General features: G+C 39.5%; 1 long non-coding RNA gene across 1 annotated transcript in view; it reads left to right on the top strand.

The window, feature by feature from the left end:
* Positions 1–18,839, top strand: part of LOC149464936 (uncharacterized) — a 74,106-nt gene that overhangs the window by 33,287 nt on the left and 21,980 nt on the right. Inside the window, exon 4 of the long non-coding RNA XR_016312269.1 lies at positions 17,888–18,025. This is a non-coding gene — a long non-coding RNA (uncharacterized LOC149464936). The remainder of the gene's footprint in view (positions 1–17,887; positions 18,026–18,839) is intronic.

Raw genomic sequence — 18,839 nt, 5'->3', positions numbered from 1 at the left:
AGGTTCTAGTTATACCTCTGCTTTTGGGATAAAGCTTTTACATAAATAAATAAAAGCTGTTAGCACTGCCAGTGCTAAATAATTTGTCTCATCCCTGTAACTGATACATCTGCAGGGCAGCTTGTTCTTTTGAATAGCAACAGACTTACTGGCTGGATCACCAGGTGAAAATAGAAGAAAGAATTTAATTTAAAGTGTTACTAAATCCATGACCTTGCATTCACTATATCTGGTCTCCCACAGTACACATAACATGCAATTATGTTGCAATTGTAAATATAAATTGCTAAATACCTTTTCTCATCAGCAGTATATAGCAGTCTTTTGACTTCTATCAGTGTCCACCCAAGCACTGGTTAAATCTTGTAGGAGGAATTTTTCATTCTCCTCTAAGGCTGCATGACCCCTCACCCTCTGTCTGGACAGTTCTGATTGGCCCTGTGCTGATCAGTGAGTATAACAAGCATGCTTTACTGCAAATACAGACTGATTTTACTGTTGTGGGTTCAGTAACACTTTAACGACAAAGAATGGCAAATACAATAAAACCTCACTTTATAAGATTGCAAATGTAACAATGATTAAATACAGTTGATCAAAAAAATTATAGTTTTTCTTACAAATGGTGAGAATACTGGCTTGTTTGCATGCATGAATTGGTTTCTTTCCTGGAGCTGTTATTAGAGGTGATAAAAGACAATTGACCAAGCAAGAACTGTTTTATCAGTTTTTACAAGATTATGTACTGCATTTCGAGCACTAATTGGATCAGTTAGTGCTAATTAGCACCATAGCCACTAAAGACAATTGCTCTGATACTGTACAAGCATAAAATGGGTATTGTTTTTCCTGAAGTGGAAAAAAGAAAGTTGTGTGTTTTGGTCCCCAATCATTGCTAAGTGAATTTGTGTCATAGTTGTTAATAATAATAATAATAATAATAATAACACAATATTAATAATAATAATAATAATAACAACAATATTAATAATATTAATTTATTTATGTATAAAAAATAATTTTATCACTTAGGTTTTTTTTGAAATTGTTAACTGTTTCAGTAGAAGCAGTTGTTTTTTTTCTTATGAGTAAGGCTACGTTCACACTAGCCTTGTGTGCAGGCGGCAGAGAGGCGTTTGGGAAGCGTTTTTACCGCTTCCCAAACGCCTCTGCCAACTCTGCACATTACAGCACATGGTGCTGTTCTAACAGGAGCGTTTGCGTCGCGTCGCGTTGCGTCGCGGCAAAACGGACGCCTCTGGTCGAGTCAGGAGGCTTTGAAGCCTCCTATTCTCGTCTATGGTGCCGCTCCACAAACGCCCGGCCGGCGTTTGCGGTGCGGTTGCGACGCGGTTGCGGGGCGTTTGCAGAGCGGTAACACCACTCAAATGCATTATAGGCGTTTGTGGGGCGTTATTAACGCTCGGCAAACGCCTAGCAATCGCCGCTAAACCGCGCATGCGGCGTTTGCGGAGCGTTTGCCGAGCGTTAAAAACGCTCCGCAAACACCGGACCAACGCTTGCCAAATGCTATAGGGGCGTTTGGCAAGCGTTGGCAAAACAGCCAAGTGTGAACGAGCCCTTAAAGCAGCATTTGTCAACCTTTTTTCAGTCACGGCACCCTTTAAAATATACAAAATCTTGAGGCACCGATATGACTTATGACTTGTTTTTTCAGGACAAATTGGGCCTTCATATGGTGGTAAATGTTAATAGACATAAGGGGACTGATTTACTAAAACTGGAGAGTGCAAAATCTGGTGCAGCTGTGTATGGTAACCAATCAGCTTCTAACTTCAGCTTGTTCAATTAAGTTTTGACAATAAAACCTGGAAGCTGATTGGTTTCTATGCAGAGCTGCACCACATTTTACACTCTCTAGTTTTAGTAAATAAACTTACTCTTGTTTTTTTTAAAGGAAAGGTCCAAAAAAATAAAAAATTAGAAAAAAGGTTTAATGCCATTACCTGACCCACTGCCAAGGAAAGCCAAATAAATTATCTGATGTGCACGACGATACTACATATTTGTGCTTTATTTAATGTTTTTGCTTTATCTGATGTTTGTACCTGTAGAAGTGCCAAGAAAGAGTTATTGCATTTTTTTAAATCCCAGATAAACACACACTTACAATAACACTCACACTAAGGGCTCTATTTTAAAAGTTCACTTTGTGAATGTGCCAGCATTCACATAGCTGTCATAAATTATCCTAATAATGTGTCCAGTATGAATATTTCCTATGATTGCCAGCTCTATCTAGTGGCCATAATGCAATATTTTTCTAAAATGCCTCAGTCAAGGAAGATGGAGCTAACTACACTGCTAAAAAAAATTATTTTTTTGAACAGTGTATTTTATCTTTTTTTCTCAGCTATCATTTGATGGCACCCCTGAACAACTCAGTGGCAACCAGGTTGAGAAAGGATGGGCTAAATGTAGTTTTACAATTCAGCTATCGCTGATTTGCTTTAATGTTTTATAGGGAAAGGGATATATATATATATATATATATATATATATATATATATACAGTGAAATCAGTATTTGATCCCCTGCTGATTTTGAATGTTTGCCCACTCACAAAGAAATGATCAGTCTAAAAATTTAATGGTAGGTGTATTGTAACACTGAGAGACAGAACAACAACAACAAATTCAAAACAAATGATGCACTGATTTGCATGTTCATGAGGGAAATAAGTATTTGATCCCCTTCATAAAACATGACTTAGTACTTGGTGCAAATCCCTTGATGGTAATCACAGAGGTCAGAGATTTCCTGTAGTTGGCCACCAGGTTTGCACACATCTCAGGAGGGATTTTGGCCCACTCCTCTTGGCAGATCCTCTCCAAGTCATTAAGGTTTGGTGGCTGACGTTTGGCAACTCGAACTTTCAGCTCTCTCCACAGATTTTCAATCGGATTAAGGTCTGGAGACTGGCTAAGCCACTCAAGGACCTTAATGTGCTTCTTCTTGAGCCACTCCTTTGTTGCCTTGGCTGTGTGTTTTGGGTCATTGTCATGCTGGAACACCCATCCACGACCCATTTTCAATGCCCTGGCTGAGGGAAGAAGGTTCTCACCCAAGATTTGATGGTACATTGCCCTGTCCATCGTCCCTTTGATGTGGTGCAGTTGTCCTGTCCCCTTAGCAGAAAAACACCCCCAAAGCAGAATGTTTCCACCACCATGTTTGACCATTGGGATGATGTTCTTGGGGTCATAGGCAGCATTCCTCCTCCTCCAAACACAGCGAGTTGATTTGATGCCAAAGAGCTCGATTTTGGTCTCATCTGACCACAACACTTTCAACCAGCCCTCCTCTACATCATTCAGATGTTCAGTGGCAAACTTCAGATGGGCCTGGACATGTGCTTTCTTGACAGAGGGACCTTGCGGGCACTGCAGGTTTTCAATCCTTGTAGGCGTAGTATGTTACCAATTGTTTTCTTGGTGACTGTGGTCCCAGCTGCCTGGAGATGATTGACAAGATCCTCACGTATAGTTCTGGGATGATTCCTCACTGTTCTCATGATCATTGACACTCCGTGAGGTGAGATCTTGCATGGTGCACCAGACCTAGGGAGACTGACAGTTGTTTTGTGTTTCTTCCATTTGCGAATGATTGCTCCAACTGTTGTCACCTTTTCACCAAGCTGCGATAGTTTGGTAGCCCAGTCCAGCCTTGTGTAGGTCTACAATCTTGTCCCTGACATCCTTGGACAGCTCTTTGGTCTTTGCCATGGTGGAGAGTTTTGAATCTGATTGTTTGATTGCTCCTGTGAACAGGTGTCTTTTATACAGGTAACAAAATGATATTAGCAGCACTCTCTTTAAGAGACTGTTTCTAATCTCAGCTTGTTACCTGTATGAAAGACACCTGGTTTCCAGAAATCCTGCTGAATGATAGGGGATCAAATATTTATTTCCCTCATGAACATGCAAATCAGTGCATAATTTGTTAGACATGCGTTTCTTTTGAAATTTTTGTTGCTATTCCCTCTCTCAGTGTTACAATACACCTACCGTTCGATTTTTAGACTGATCATTTCTTTGTGAGTGGACAAACAATCAAAATCAGCAGGGGATCAAATACTTATTTCCTTCACTGTATATATATATATATATATATATATATATATATATACATACACTGTTTAAATATACATATATATATATATATATCTATATATATATATATCTATCTATATATATATATACAGTGGGGATCGAAAGTTTGGGCACCCCAGCTAAAAATTTGTATTAATGTGCATAAAGAAGCCAAGGAAAGATGGAAAAATCTCCAAAAGGCATCAAATTACAGATTAGACATTCTTATAATATGTCAACAAAAGTTAGATTTTATTTCCATCATTTACACTTTCAAAATAACAGAAAACAAAAAAGTGGCGTCTGCAAAAGTTTGGGCACCCTGCAGAATTTATAGCATGCACTGCCCCCTTTGCCAAGCTGAGACCTGCCAGTGTCATGGATTGTTCTCAATCATCATCTGGGAATACCAGGTGATGTCAATCTCAAAGGTTTTAAATGCCCAGACTCATCTGACCTTGCCCCAACAATCAGCACCATGGGTTCTTCTAAGCCAGTGGTTCTCAACCTGTGGGTCGCGACCCCTTTGGGGGTCGAACGACCCTTTCACAGGGGTCACCTAAGACCATCAAACAACACATTTCCAATGTGTAAAGAGTAAATAATTTTATGGTTGGGGGTCACCACAACATGAGGAACTGTATTAAGGGGTCACGGCATTAGGAAGGTTTAGAACCAATGTTCTAAGCAGTTGTCTAGAAAACTGAAACTGAAAATAGTTGACGCTCACAAAGCTGGAGAAGGCTATAAGAAGATAGCAAAGCGTTTTCAGATGTCAATATCCTCTGTTCGGAATGTAATTAAGAAATGGCAGTCATCAGGAACATGGAAGTTAAAGCAAGATCTGGAAGACCAAGAAAAATATCAGACAGAACAGCTCGCAGGATTGTGAGAAAAACAAATTCAAAACCCACGTTTGACTGCACGATCCCTCCAGAAAGATCTGGCAGACACTGGAGTTGTGGTACACTATTCCACTATAAAGAGATACTTGTACAAATATGGTCTTCATGGAAGGGTCATCGGAAGAAAACCTCTTCTACGTCCTCACCACAAAAATCATCGTTTGAACTTTGCAAATGAACATATAGACAAGCCTGATGCATTTTGGAAACAAGTTCTGTGGACCGATGAGGTTAAAATTGAACTTTTTGGCCGGAATGAGCAAAGGTACGTTTGGAGAAGAAGGGGCACAGAATTTAATGAAAAGAACCTCTGTCCAACCGTTAAGCATAGGTTTGGATCAATCATGCTTTGGGGTTGTGTTGCAGCCAGTGGCACAGGGAACATCTCACGAGTAGAAGGAAAAATGGATTCAATAAAATTTCAACAAATTTAGGATGGTAACTTGATGCCATCTGTGAAAAAGCTGAAGTTAAAGAGAGGATGGCTTCTACAAATGGATAATGATCCTAAACACACCTCGAAATCCACGGGGGATTACATCAAGAGGCGTAAACTGAAGGTTTTGCCATGGCCTTCACAATCTCCTGACCTCAACATAATTGAAAATCTATGGATAGACCTTAAAAGAGCAGTGTGTGACAGACAGCCCAGAAATCTCAAAGAACTTTAAGACTTTTGAAAGGAAGAATGGGCAAAGATACCTCAAACAAGAATTGAAAGACTCTTGGCTGGCTACAAAAAGCGTTTACAAGCTGTGATACTTGCCAAAGGGGGCAGTACAAGATATTAACTCTGCAGGGTGCCCAAACTTTTGCAGATGCCATTTTTTTGTTTTCTGTTATTTTGAAAGTGTAAATGATGGAAATAAAATCTAACTTTTGTTGACATATTATAAGAATGTCTAATCTGTAATTTGATGCCTTGTGGAGATTTTTCCATCTTTCCTTGGCTTCTTTATGCACATTAATACAAATTTTTAGCTGGGGTGCCCAAATGTTCGATCCCCACTGTATATATATATACACTGTATAAATATATACTATAGAAATATACATATATATGGTATTGCCTTCCAAGAAATGTTCTTTTTCTATATATGCATGTACAACACAGTGTACAATGCCAGCATCTGTCGGGTACTGGGATGAATTAACTTCCATGTGCATGCATTGGAGTTAAGTTATCCTGGGTTAGCCAACAAAGATGGCTGAAGATGTCAAAACTGGTAGAAGTTGTTGATGTTGATTCTCAGAGATGAGACATAGTTGGAGCAGAGGTAAGCTTAGTTCCACCTTAAGAAGTCAAGGTGAAGAAGGATATCAAATTAGTTTTAAAAATGGGTTTGTTAGATGGAAGTCTGTGGTCTGCTTTATTATTCTGCAACAATGCACAGGGTGGTCATTCTAGATCTTAATCTGTATATGCTCTGCAACCTTCCATGAAGTCCTTCAGGATATAATATATATATATATATATATATATATATATATATATATATATATGGTACAGGGGCCCTAACAGCTTAAATATTTATTGTATAAGAAGCCACAAGAGCAATGCTTTTAGCAAACCTATCATTTGCCAAATTAGGGCAAAGCAACAGGATTGTTTTAATCCCACCCTGTTTAGCAGCATACTTCCCTCTTCTCTGCTCACCTCCTGCTTCAGCAGTAGTACTTCCACTAAAGAAGGAGCTTGTGTCTCAGGCATTAGACAGTCAGTGCTGTCACATTGTTATGTGTCCTCATTCACACAGCATGTTTAAAATTTTTGTAAAAATATTTCTTACCTTTTAAATGTTTCACAGGACAAGGTGTTATGGCCGACCCAAGTCTATCCTCATTAACATAAAGTACAAGAAACCGATTGATAAAACAGACAGTGTTTAAATCTAGTTACAACTGGTAATAAAGATCTAAATAATAAAGAGTAAAGTTTAGAGGTCAGACGTCAGATACGTCACTTCCGGTCATGCGTATTGGCATTATACACGCTGACCTACAAGGAGGCGGCCATTTTCACATGCCATGAGTCATGCAAAGCTGTACAGGGGCCATGGAGAGATGTCGGCTGATGTAAGCGGTTGTTCCCTGGATCAACACGGCAGTACATGTGAAGGACATTTCCATTTTTTACTACCCATGGCACAGGTGGTGAGTGGACTGTTACAAGAATAATGAAGAAGGCTTCTTGTTACCTATTATATACATCAGAGTGAAAAGTACCCAGATTGACTGTCCTTATATTATTTGTCTTATTTCAGGATGGGGACATTATGATGTATATCTAGATGCAAGGCATACAGCATATATTGCAACAAACGGAAGACCCATTGGGCCTCATTCTATCACGTATATTAAAGTGGTTTATAGTCCACATGCTGTGGTGAAGAAACCATATAAAGCAGGGCTCTGCTATCTACATTTATTATTCCATCAAGACATCAACAGTGACTCTCTCATCTATAAGAATTTTTGCAATTATCTGCATCTACCACAGGTAGATGGGCCCCAACCACGTGTGCCTCTATTGGGTTGTACTGCATGAATCTATATTCATGTTATTGGGGTATATCCCCCCTTCTTATGCAATCTTTTACCCATATCGCCTTGAATAGGCTAAGGGTTATGTTTCTCTCTACATGGTAACTGTATTAGCTATTATGCATAGCATGTGATAATTACATTATATATACCTATGGTACAATTTTTTGAAAAACCTCCTACAGGGAGTGTAACCAATGTGCGGTGCTGCAAATGCTCTAGACAAAGTTTGTCACTGCCTCTGCAGCACATATATATCCAGACCGGTTTTGGTGTGATTTTAAATGGTTTTAGGTCTGTGTGTATTGTCTCATACTGAGGTGATGGTAAACCAGGGTGATTGCCCGATTGTCAATCAGTAATGTTTAATAAAGCATCATTTTTTGGAAATTTTTCCAAGTATCGCATTCTGTCCATAATGTAGCCGCTTTCTTGTGAATCTCTTTTCACAAATTTCTTTGTTGGTCTGATTAATAAAGATCTGCCTGCACAATACAGAAAAGGGTTAATTATAGCAAACACAGCTGCCCAGCCCCCCACCAAAGAGAACTACGTAGCATTTTTCCTTGCTGGAGGGTTTGGAATAGAACATCTAAAAGAAAGGTGACATTTTTATTTTTTTTTAAGTTATGCGTTGTGAATGAGGACATGTGACAAATATAAAATAGGTGTTATCCCAATTTGGCTGCAAAAGTGGAAATACACTATAAGCGACATTCTTTTTGCTCAAACAGTTGACTGGATAGGTAAGGGAGTGATAGGAATGTAAGCACAAGTACATATATGGAAGTGGGCATTAAGGAGAACTTGTTGCTTTGCCTTGCATTGACAAAACACAGATCCGCTTATTAAATAGTGGCCAACCTTCACATTGCATTACATCTGTTGAAAAGAGAAGTTGAAAAAAATGTAAATGCACTTAATACATTTCCACCTGTGGTGTCTAGATGGAGGTGGGGGATGTTGATCCTTCTTGTGAGAGCCTGAGAATGCCTAGTATCCCAAATCTTCAATTATTATCAAGAAGATTTTTTGGACTCTGCTGAAGTGTCTTAAGATGGGTGATATTCAGCATTCCCATTATCTTGCCAAAAAGTTTGTGACCTCATTCCCTCCTTTAGCAGGGGAAGATTGGGTCAAGGGACATTTGCTCTTTGCTCCAGTACAAATAAAGTTATGTTGGGTTAGGGATCCTGGGTGAAGATACTTCACCATTTAGAAATCAGTCCTCAGCAAGGGCGGACTGACCATTTGGAAACTCGGGCACTGCCTGAGGGCCCGGGGTCATTAGGGGGCCCCATGAGATGCCCCTGGTACCTCTTTCATAGGCTTTTTTAAGTTTGAGCAAGGACATAGGGGCCCCATGATCCCCTATTGCCCGGGGGCCCCATGAGTTGTCAGTCCGCCCCTGGTCCTCAGTTAGTGAAACATAAGGGTAGTAAATCCAGTTACCTCATTCTGACCTACAAACACAACGTCTGACAAAGGGAAGTCTTCTAGTTCCTACTTCCTTTAAGGCTCTGAGATGTCATGCTAAGAATCACAAAGGAAGCTTATGTTGTAAAATGTGAAAATGTGTGTTGCAATATACTATGGCCTTAAAGTGGTAGTAAACTGCAGCAACAAAAAAAAAATTGGGCCCTGGGCAGTTTAAGCCATAATGTACTAGTATGCACCCCATACTAGCACATTTTGACAGACTTACCTGAAAATGAATCCCTCCAGCGGAGCGCTGTCACCGCTTCCATTTTCACCTGGTTTTCTTTCTGGGTTTTCTGGCTTCAGTGATATGAATGGCGGAGCCATGATTACGTCACGGTTTACGGCACAGGGTTCTGAAGGAATGGCACGGTTTGCTGTTCCTGCAGAGCGTATGTGCGGTGATGTCACTGGCTGCTTCTTTAGTAAATATCTCCTAAACTGTACATGTACTATTTACTGTGCCTTATTATAGGCTTACCCAGGGGCGGACTGACAACTCATGGGGCCCCGTGCAATAGGGTATCATGGGGCCCCTGTGTCCTTGCCCAAACTCAAAAAAGCCTATGAAAAAGGTACCAGGGGCATTTCATGGGGCCCCCTACTGACCCCAGGCCCTTGGGCAGTGCCCGAGTTTCCAAATGGTCAGTCCATCCCTGGGCTTACCTATAGGCAGGGCAGCCAATAAGGGGGTACCACTGGGCCTCCTGTAGGGGGCCCGGCCAGTACATGTTCCATACAGGGGTGGACTGTCCATTCGGTCAGGGGGCCCCATGAGACGCTCTGTCACTGCACCTCTACCCATTGTGGGGCACTGTTCATACTCTATCAAACGTTCCTGCAAAGCGGCCTCTGTTCACAGCGGTCTTCTCAGCAGTCCAATGCATTACAACCCCCGCCCCTCCGCTCACCTGTCATCGGGATCACTGTCCCTCCCCTCCCCTTAGCTCACTGGCCACCGGGATCACTTCCCCGTCCCTCCGCTCAATGTGATCACTGCCTGCCCCTCCTCTCACCTGCTACCGGGATCACTGCCCTGCCTCTCAACTCGTCTGCCACCGGGATCACTGCCCCGGCTCAGCAGCCCTGATCTCCCATTCATTCTACCGTGTCCCCAGCTCGGAATATCCAGAGATGATTCTGTATGTGGATGGAGGATTATCTTCCCCCACTCCTGTGAAAGGGGCTATGGAGGCAGCAGATTTAAATATACAGAACACAGCAGCAACTCTACATCCTGACTGCCTGAGCCTACAAGACAGCAGCCTGGGGCAAGAATTGTGAATAGCAGACATACTGACCCTCCCTCCCTCTCTTTCTCCCTCTCTCCCTCCCTCTCTCTCTACCTCAATCTCTCTCCCTCTCTCACCCCCCTATCTCTCTCTCTCCCTGTCTATCACCCTCCCTCTCTACCTCTCTCTCCCTCTCTCTATCACCCACATCAGATAGGCAGTAAAGGGCCCAATGATTTCTAACAGCAGCTCTAGCTATAGGAAAAAATCAACCACGGGAGTTTACTGCCACTTTGATCACTGTATTCATGTCACTGGGGATGTCAGTGACACCAACTCAGTTCCCCCCAGTGTCAGAATGCCCGCATTCCTGCTATAAGTTACGGATCGCCTCCATTACTAGAAAAAAATAAAAATTCCAGTATATATACTGCCATTTGTAAATGCTATAACTGTCATGTAAACCGATTAATTTACAAGCATTGGGATTTTTTTTTAGCAAAGGCATGTAGCAGAATACATTTTGGCCTAAATTTATGACGCAATCTGATTTTTAAAATCTTTTTACTGGACGTGTTTAATAACAAAGAGTAAAAAAATAGCTTTTTTTGTCATAGCGCAAAAAATAAAAAACACACCAAAAGAAAGCTCTATTCATGGGAAAAAAGGACATAAATTTAATTCGGGTGCAGCATTGTATGACCGCGCAATTGCCAGTTAAAATAACGCAGCGTCGTATCATAAAAAATGGCCTGGTCAGGAAGGGGGGTAAATCCTCTAGAGGGCAAGTGGTTAAGGAGCTCCTATCTTTTACCATGTCCACCAGTCAATGAAACATCCTGATACACGTTGCATTGTACTCTTTTTTGTAGGCCCACAGAAGTTTGTTCCTACCATGAGAGGATTGTGTTTAGCCCCCAGATCAAAGGTTCATAGAAAACCATCTGCTAGTTTATGTCACTTTGCAGCAGGATTTCCAAGTAATTCATTATATATTATGCATTATCCATGGATGAAAAGTGACACCATCACCAGGTTTTTTCACTTTGAAACTGCAGCTCAAGCAGAACTACTACCTACTGCTGCTGCAGATATTCTGACAATGGAGAGATAGTGCTAGTATGTAATTCACCTTGCCAAGAAGCACGTCAATGAAATTTTACATTTGGATGGACTCTTTTTTTACAGATTAGTTTTTAGTTACCTTTACCATGATGGGTTAGAGGTGAAAGGTCTGATCAGTAGATCTGTATTTTTCATCAGAGAAATAAATGGATGGAGCAATTAAGCAATAAAATTATGTGCTGCAATAAAACCATTAATAACATTTACTACATGATTGCTCCTATCAGTGGTGTTAAATACAATCTGTTATAACAGTATTACATTTTATTCTTTCTAAGGTAAAGCGAACCTACCACCTGCACAAAACTATATAACACTTGCTGCTAAATAGACATAGCAATTAAACCAAACATTTGTTATGCTGATTTCATATTACTTTGTATATTTCAAAGATGTATTAAGAAACCATTATCTAGCTTGTTCTGAATGCTAAAGCTGAAGACTGCAAGATAAAATACACCAATTAATGTAGTTATGTATTTATTGAAATGCATTTTAAATGTAGCAAGTGTAGGTTCCTGAATTTGAACTACTAATCCTTTAGCAGGTAAAATAGCTCTCAAATATGTATTTCAGCTGAGCAGGTAAAATAGCTCTCAAATATGTATTTCAGCTGAGCATTTGGCTGTTTTCTTGAAGGTTGACTTTAATAAGCAGTAATGAAAGTGTGAGCAATTTTTTATTTAGTCTATTTTGGGAAAAATATATATTCACCATTCACCTTAAACTCCTAAATATCTCTGAATAGTGATGTACTTTAGTGTAATAGCTTTTACCATGGCATTATAGTTGACTAGAGTTTATCATTTTCTTGTAATTAGACTGTGAGGATAAAAGCCTAATTCCAGGCATATGTTTTTTTTTTCAGTTTAGGAAAGAGAATGAAGTGCTCAAAATTGTTTGTGTTTCGTGATTCTGTTAATGACCTCATTGGGGAGATTGTCCTTTACTTCCTGCCCCTGTGATGCCAATGTATAAAATGGTGGGTTTGGTTGTCACCAAGACAGAAGGCACAGGAACAACAACAAAATATTGCCACCCATCTTCACTCAACTAAAATGTGCTTTTGTTTGTTGGCTGTTTCTCCATTGGAGAAATTTCCCATCACATTCTATCCAGACAGAAAGTGAGCGTGAAACTCACAAATAGGTAAATAGGCAACAATAAAAATCTTGCATAAACTTTATCCTTCCATGCAGTATTCAAAGCAAAATTAAAGGAAGATTTTTCCACTTGGCATATAAACGTTATAGCAATTTATTTGATTATAGTTTCGTGATAACCACAAATTTAAGCTATAGTAATTTGGGTTAATGTCCATCAAGTGCAAACCAAAAAACCCTAAAAAACCCAATAAAAAGTGTCATCAACAAACCTTTATGTGTTGGGTAACTAAACCATTCTTTTTGGCATGTTAGTTTTTGGATTTATGTGGAAATGCACGTGCTAAATGAAATGGACGTGCTAAATATGAAATCAAAATAAAAAAGTAGTTTAACTACATAATTAAGATGACTTCAAACACATCAGACAAATTAAGCAGGGGTAAGAATCTTACTTGTGGAAAAGACCAGCCAAATTAGGTTTGTTTATTCAAATGTCTTGGAACCCAAGAGGGGATAAGTATACTTCATACAAATACATCCAAGAGCAAGAACAAAGCATTCTCAATTAGGAATAGCCTAGATTAAAGGGAATGTTCTCTCTGAGTTTCTCATGTTTTTGGGAATGCCATATGGAGGTACTTTTTTTAAAAAAACAAATGAAATTAATCTTATGCATCTAACTGCCCTTCTATGTAAATCCCTGTTTTGCTTGTAGTTTTAAAATTACCCAGAGCCTGAGAAAACACAGGGCCAACTATATTTGCTAGTTCGGGTGCACGATTATATCTCCTGGTGCAATCTTGCCTATAGACATTAGTGCTTGAGATTTAAATAAACCTAGTGGGCATTTTGACTTTAATTCTATGCAGTCTTGCTGTGTAGTCCTAAAAAATTATTAAGTTACTCCAGGGGCAGAGTGACAACTCATGGGGCCCCCGGGCAATAGGGGATCGTGGGGCCCCTGTGTCCTTGCCCAAACTCAAAAAAGCCTATGAAAAAGGTACCAGGGGCATCTCATGGGGCCCCCTACTGACCCCGGGCCCTCGGGCAGTGCCCGAGTTTCCAAATGGTCAGTCCGCCCCTGAGTTACTCTCTATTATGGATATAGACATGAGCTGACACATTGGCTTGACCAATTCATGGACAGGTGGTCCAGTTGGCTCATTTTGGCTCTCTTCTCCTTAGACAAAAATAGGAACACTTGGTTGAGTAAATTTAAAGACCTGCAGACTGTGGTGATTGAGGGTAGTTTGCCAGTTACAAATATTGAAAATATTTTTGCAAACCTTATTGAACAGTTCTACCTGCTGCTTCTTTATTGAACTGTACACACAGTTTTCCTACTTTCTGTGCCCACTTCCTACTGAAAGCTAAATTGGATGGTCTAAATACTATGGATCAGTCAAGGTGTTGTAATAGGCAAAACAAACTGCTAGACACAGCAATGAACCGATCAGTTGCATGAGCATTACCTGTCTGGATGGTTCTGTACATCATTCTCTCCCCACACCCACTGACACAGAGCTGCGTCATTTGTTCACATAGATCAGTGAATGAATGAACTACAATTCCCATCTTCCACTGTGACAAACAGCTTGTAGTTCTCAATGAACTGCGAGGGCATTGAGGAGATCCCTCTTAATTCATTGCTCTTTCTGCACTTTAGTAACTGTCCATCCATATAGGAGGTATGGCCAGACAGCTGTAATGCTTGCAGGAGCCTGACAATGCTCTGCTGATCGCTGGTGCAATGCTCTCCAGGTTCTTAAGAAAAAAAAAAATAAATGCTAATTTTTTTACCTGAAAAAATGTGCATTTATTAATTTTTTTTTTTAAGTGAACTTAATGATCACTGCTCAGTTCTCCGGCATTCTCTGAGAACACAGTTCTCCTGTGAATGCCTTTTATGAAGCAGTTCTCCGAAGGAAGGGAGAACGGTCTACAAATGGTGGAAAACGGCTGATTTTACTATAATCTCACGAGATTACAGTAAAAGATCAGTTTACTAAGCAGAGGTAAATTATCACTGCTTAGTTTGCGGTTCCTCCAATTCTCCAGCTCTGGGCTGGAGAATCTGGAGTGAGAACACAGATCTCCAGTGAAGAGCTGAACAGTTCTCCACTGATCTCCTGAGTGTCATAAACTGTGAATGACCAGAGAATAACTGTGATCCTCTGAATCGCAGCTATTCTGTGTGTCATAAACGGACACCATAGTATTATTATGATCTCCTGAAACACAGGAGATAACCATCTCCATTTCTCACTTTCTTCCTTATCACATTGTACTTGGGTGTCCATTTATGACACAGAGAATAGCTGAGATTCAGAGGATCACAGCTATTCTCTGGTCATTCACAGTTTATAACACCCAGGAGAATATGTTCAGCCCTTCTCTGGAGATCTGTGTTCTCCCTCCAGATTCTCCAGCCCAGAGCTGGAGAATTGGAGGGACCGCAAACTAAGCAGAGATAATTTACCTCTGTTTAGTAAACTGATCTTTTACTGTAATCTCGCGAGATTATAGTAAAATCAGCCGTTTTCCAGAGTTTGTAGACCGTTCTCCAGCGTTTGGAGATCGTTCTCCCTTCGTTCGGAGAACTGCTTCATAAACTGCATTCACAGGAGAACTGTGTTCTCCGAGAATGCCGGAGAACTGAGCAGCGATCTATTACCGCTGGTTCATAAACGGACACCTTGGTTTGTTAGTACTTACTGTCCTCATTTTAATCTTAAAAGGAATGTATAGTGTTTTTCATTATTTTAAATGAACAAGCAAAAAAATTAGCTTGATATAATAATCATAATTCATAATAATAATAATAATATAATTAATAATAATATTAAAATAAGCTATTTTTTAAAGAAAAACTTTATTTCTGCAATTAATTACAAAAGCATATAAGTACATTGAGGTACCCTCATTTATTTATTTATTACATATGCAAGCTGTGCTTCCTGCTTTGAAGTACCACACAATAGTTTGACTTACTGCAGCTTCTTACATAGCAAGTCTTTAGGGTTGATTTACCAAACGCAAATAGAATGTTCATTTGCAGGAAAAGTTGCACTTTGAAGGGAACTTTTCTCCAGGGCTTAAGGAATGAGATGAAGCTCTGCTGACTTCTATTATGTGTAAGCAAAAATATATAATTTTTAATTTTATTTGCATGTGTTTGGGTATTATTTGCACAGTGAAATTTTACCATATTCACTAAGCTGTGGGGGGGAAAATTGCCTTGTAAAGTGCAACCTCCCTTGCAGAATTCCCTTTCCTATTTGCCCTTAGTAAATCAATCTATGAGTCAGCTGAATAATTGTAAGCAATACATGCTTCGTGTGACAACTACGATGAGGCGGATTTACTAAAGAAGTTGTTAAAGAGGAGCTCCAGCCCCCCCTCCAAAAAAAAAAAGTCAGCAGCTACAAATACTGTAGCTGCTGACTTTTACTATAAGGATACTTACCTGTCCAGGGATCCAGCGCTATCCTCACCCAAGCTGATTGTTCAATCGGCTCGGAGTCCAGGCGCCGGTAGCTTAACAAAGGGAAGCTGGCCTTGGAGCCTTGTGGCTTCACAGATGGTTTCCCACTGCAGGCTGCGCTTTGTAAATGGTCCTGCAGTCTTCTGGGACCTGTGATGTGTCCCAGAAGGCTACAGGAGAAGAATGGGGGGTTGAACTTCTGCTTGGATTGCTAAGGCGATCTGACCAGAATTGGGTGTGAATACCTGTCAAAAATAGGTACTCACTCCCCCCCCACCTCCAAAAAGTGGCAGTTGTTAAACAAGAGGTAGGGGATGCAAACAAGTGGAACATCTTCTTTTGAGTGATATTCTATTTAATCTTTACTTAAGTTATTCAATCACGTGGAAAAAAAATCCTGTTTGTTCTGAATACCCAATCATGTGCAGATGAAATAATGAAACAGGAAAAAGCATTTCACATAATTGGATAATCAATGTGAATATTTAGTTTATTGTGTAAAGATTCTCAACTCCTTTAGTAAATCAGCCTACTTATCTCAACAGTTATAATGAGTTAGAGTAACTGAGGTCCCTTGTCAACTCTCTGTACAACAAAAAAATATACATACAGCAAACCTATCAAAAAGTGAAAAGCAATATAATTATTATAAGGTAAATGTTGCAATAACAATATAAAATATTCCTTCATTGAAAACACAATGTACTTTCACTTTAACATTTATCTTGTTCAATAATAACCTCTAATGAACAGAGCTGTGCTCCCTTCTCTCGCAATCCATTTTGTAAAATCTGTATAAAATGTTACAGTACTTTGTAATTTGTTGCCATTTTAGAAAGCTAGGTAGCAATAATATAAGTGACACCAAATTTTAACTTCAATTAGGCTTCAATTGCTACCATGCTATGACACTATGTGGCCAGTTCCTGGTTACATTTGGTTGATGAGGGACTAAAAAGCACAAAAGCATGCTGGAAAATTTTTATAATGAGTATGAGTTTGTAGCTAAAGAATAAAAAAATAAAAAAAGTAAAACAAACCCAGAAACACAAAAATGTTTTTCTTTTTATTTTGAAATGATTCCCTTCTTCCAACAAATTATATTAGTACTTGCCAGTATGTATATGGCAATGCTTATCGGAATATAGAACATAAATCATTACAGCATTTCACAAATTCACATTCCATTTAACACAATGCACATTATACATTACAGTGTTTAAAGCACTCAAAAGCCTCAAAATGTTGGTTTGCAGCAACACAACAATAACAGACTTGTTGTGAGAAGTGGAAAATATATATTTTTTTATGCTAACCAAGTTTACAGATGGAGGCAATTAGTAAATGGCACCATGTGTTTCCTGTTAATGGGAGCTTAAAATGTTCTTCTATTTTAACCTAAAAAGCTTTTAAGCTAACAGTAGGGTCCACTCCAAGACCATGACAAGAGTGTGAGGATTTCAGCCACTTTATAGAAACACAGGTTGTTAGCAGATTAGGATTCTTTGTGGCGCTTAATCCCCGCAATGTGCAAATAAACCAATATTAAAACCACTGGAATGTGTGAACAGCACTAATACCCATAACAACCTATGCTCCTTGACATGGCTAACTGCAGTTGCAAGCAGCTGACACACAGCACCAGTTGCGGACTGAAAGATGCCATTTGGGCTGCAGCAACTATGTCGTTTTATATCTACAGGAAATGGAAAAGCGGGCTATAGAGTTTAAAGCTAATTTAGTTTTGTGTATGGTTCATGCTAAAAAAAATAAAATAATTAAAAATACTTTTCCATTTTAGTTAGGTAATTATGCAATTTTACTAAATAGTTTTTTGTGCTCTAAGTTTAACTGGTTCTTGATTAAATGATTTCCTCTATTCTCTTTTAAAAAAACGAAGGAACAGTTTCTGGATCTTCCCGGATCTATTGGTAGCTGCAGGATCTTTTGGACAATTTTCATTCCATCTGCTCCTCCCATCTCTACAGACTATTGGACATTGGAATTTGAAGGCTGGGACTTGTAGTGCACTGAATGGGTTTGTGATTGTTTTTTGTATTTTCTATTCTTTTTTAATAGAGCCAATTGTTTACAGAGTTCAATAGCTCAACCTGAAATATACACACAGAAAAGAATGTGTAATTGAGGGACTTTTCTTCAGACAAAACTAGCCTAAGATCATGGAGCTTATGCTGTGCTGTCTTTAGAAAACCCATAGTGCTACAAAAGTCCTTTAAACACAGATTAAATTGTAATAAAAAAAATAATAAACTTCATATAGAAAACCAGTAAATATTTTTGTTTTTGAATAAGAAGCATAGCCAGTGTTTGTGCATATTCACCTTGTTGCATCATGCTGCAATGCAGAGCTGTTTGCACAGAGAAAAGGGGATGTTAGAAAGGATGGAGAAAAATATAGAAACACTACATGATTTGCAGGTGTAAAAGTGACAACATGTTTTGTATTGAAAACGGAAGTGATGTAACTTTCTTTTGCTTCCGCTGTGTGATGAGACACCTAGCTAACAGGTGGGAAGCCTCACTTTTATCATTCACTGCATCCGCTGCTAGTAATATGGAGTCATGTCAGAGCTTCCTGAGTTTCAAAGAAGGCAAATTGTTGGTGCCCACTTAGCTGGTGCCTCTGTGACTAATGTAGCCAATTTATTTGCCATGTCACAAAGTACAATATCAAAGGGTAGGACGGCATATACATTTTCCGGGAAAATGTCATCTGATAAGCATAAGCGTGGTCGACATGGTCAACTGACCAAAAGAGACAAAAGGACATTGCAGAGGATAGCAACCAAGATTTTTGCATTGAGTGGTATCAGATTCCATTATCCACCATT

Source organism: Staurois parvus, unplaced genomic scaffold (assembly GCF_062004578.1).
Source record: "Staurois parvus isolate SC_StPar_1 unplaced genomic scaffold, SC_StPar_1.0 ptg000145l, whole genome shotgun sequence".
NCBI lineage: Eukaryota > Metazoa > Chordata > Amphibia > Anura > Ranidae > Staurois > Staurois parvus.
This window is presented reverse-complemented; position numbering and strand designations above follow the sequence as displayed.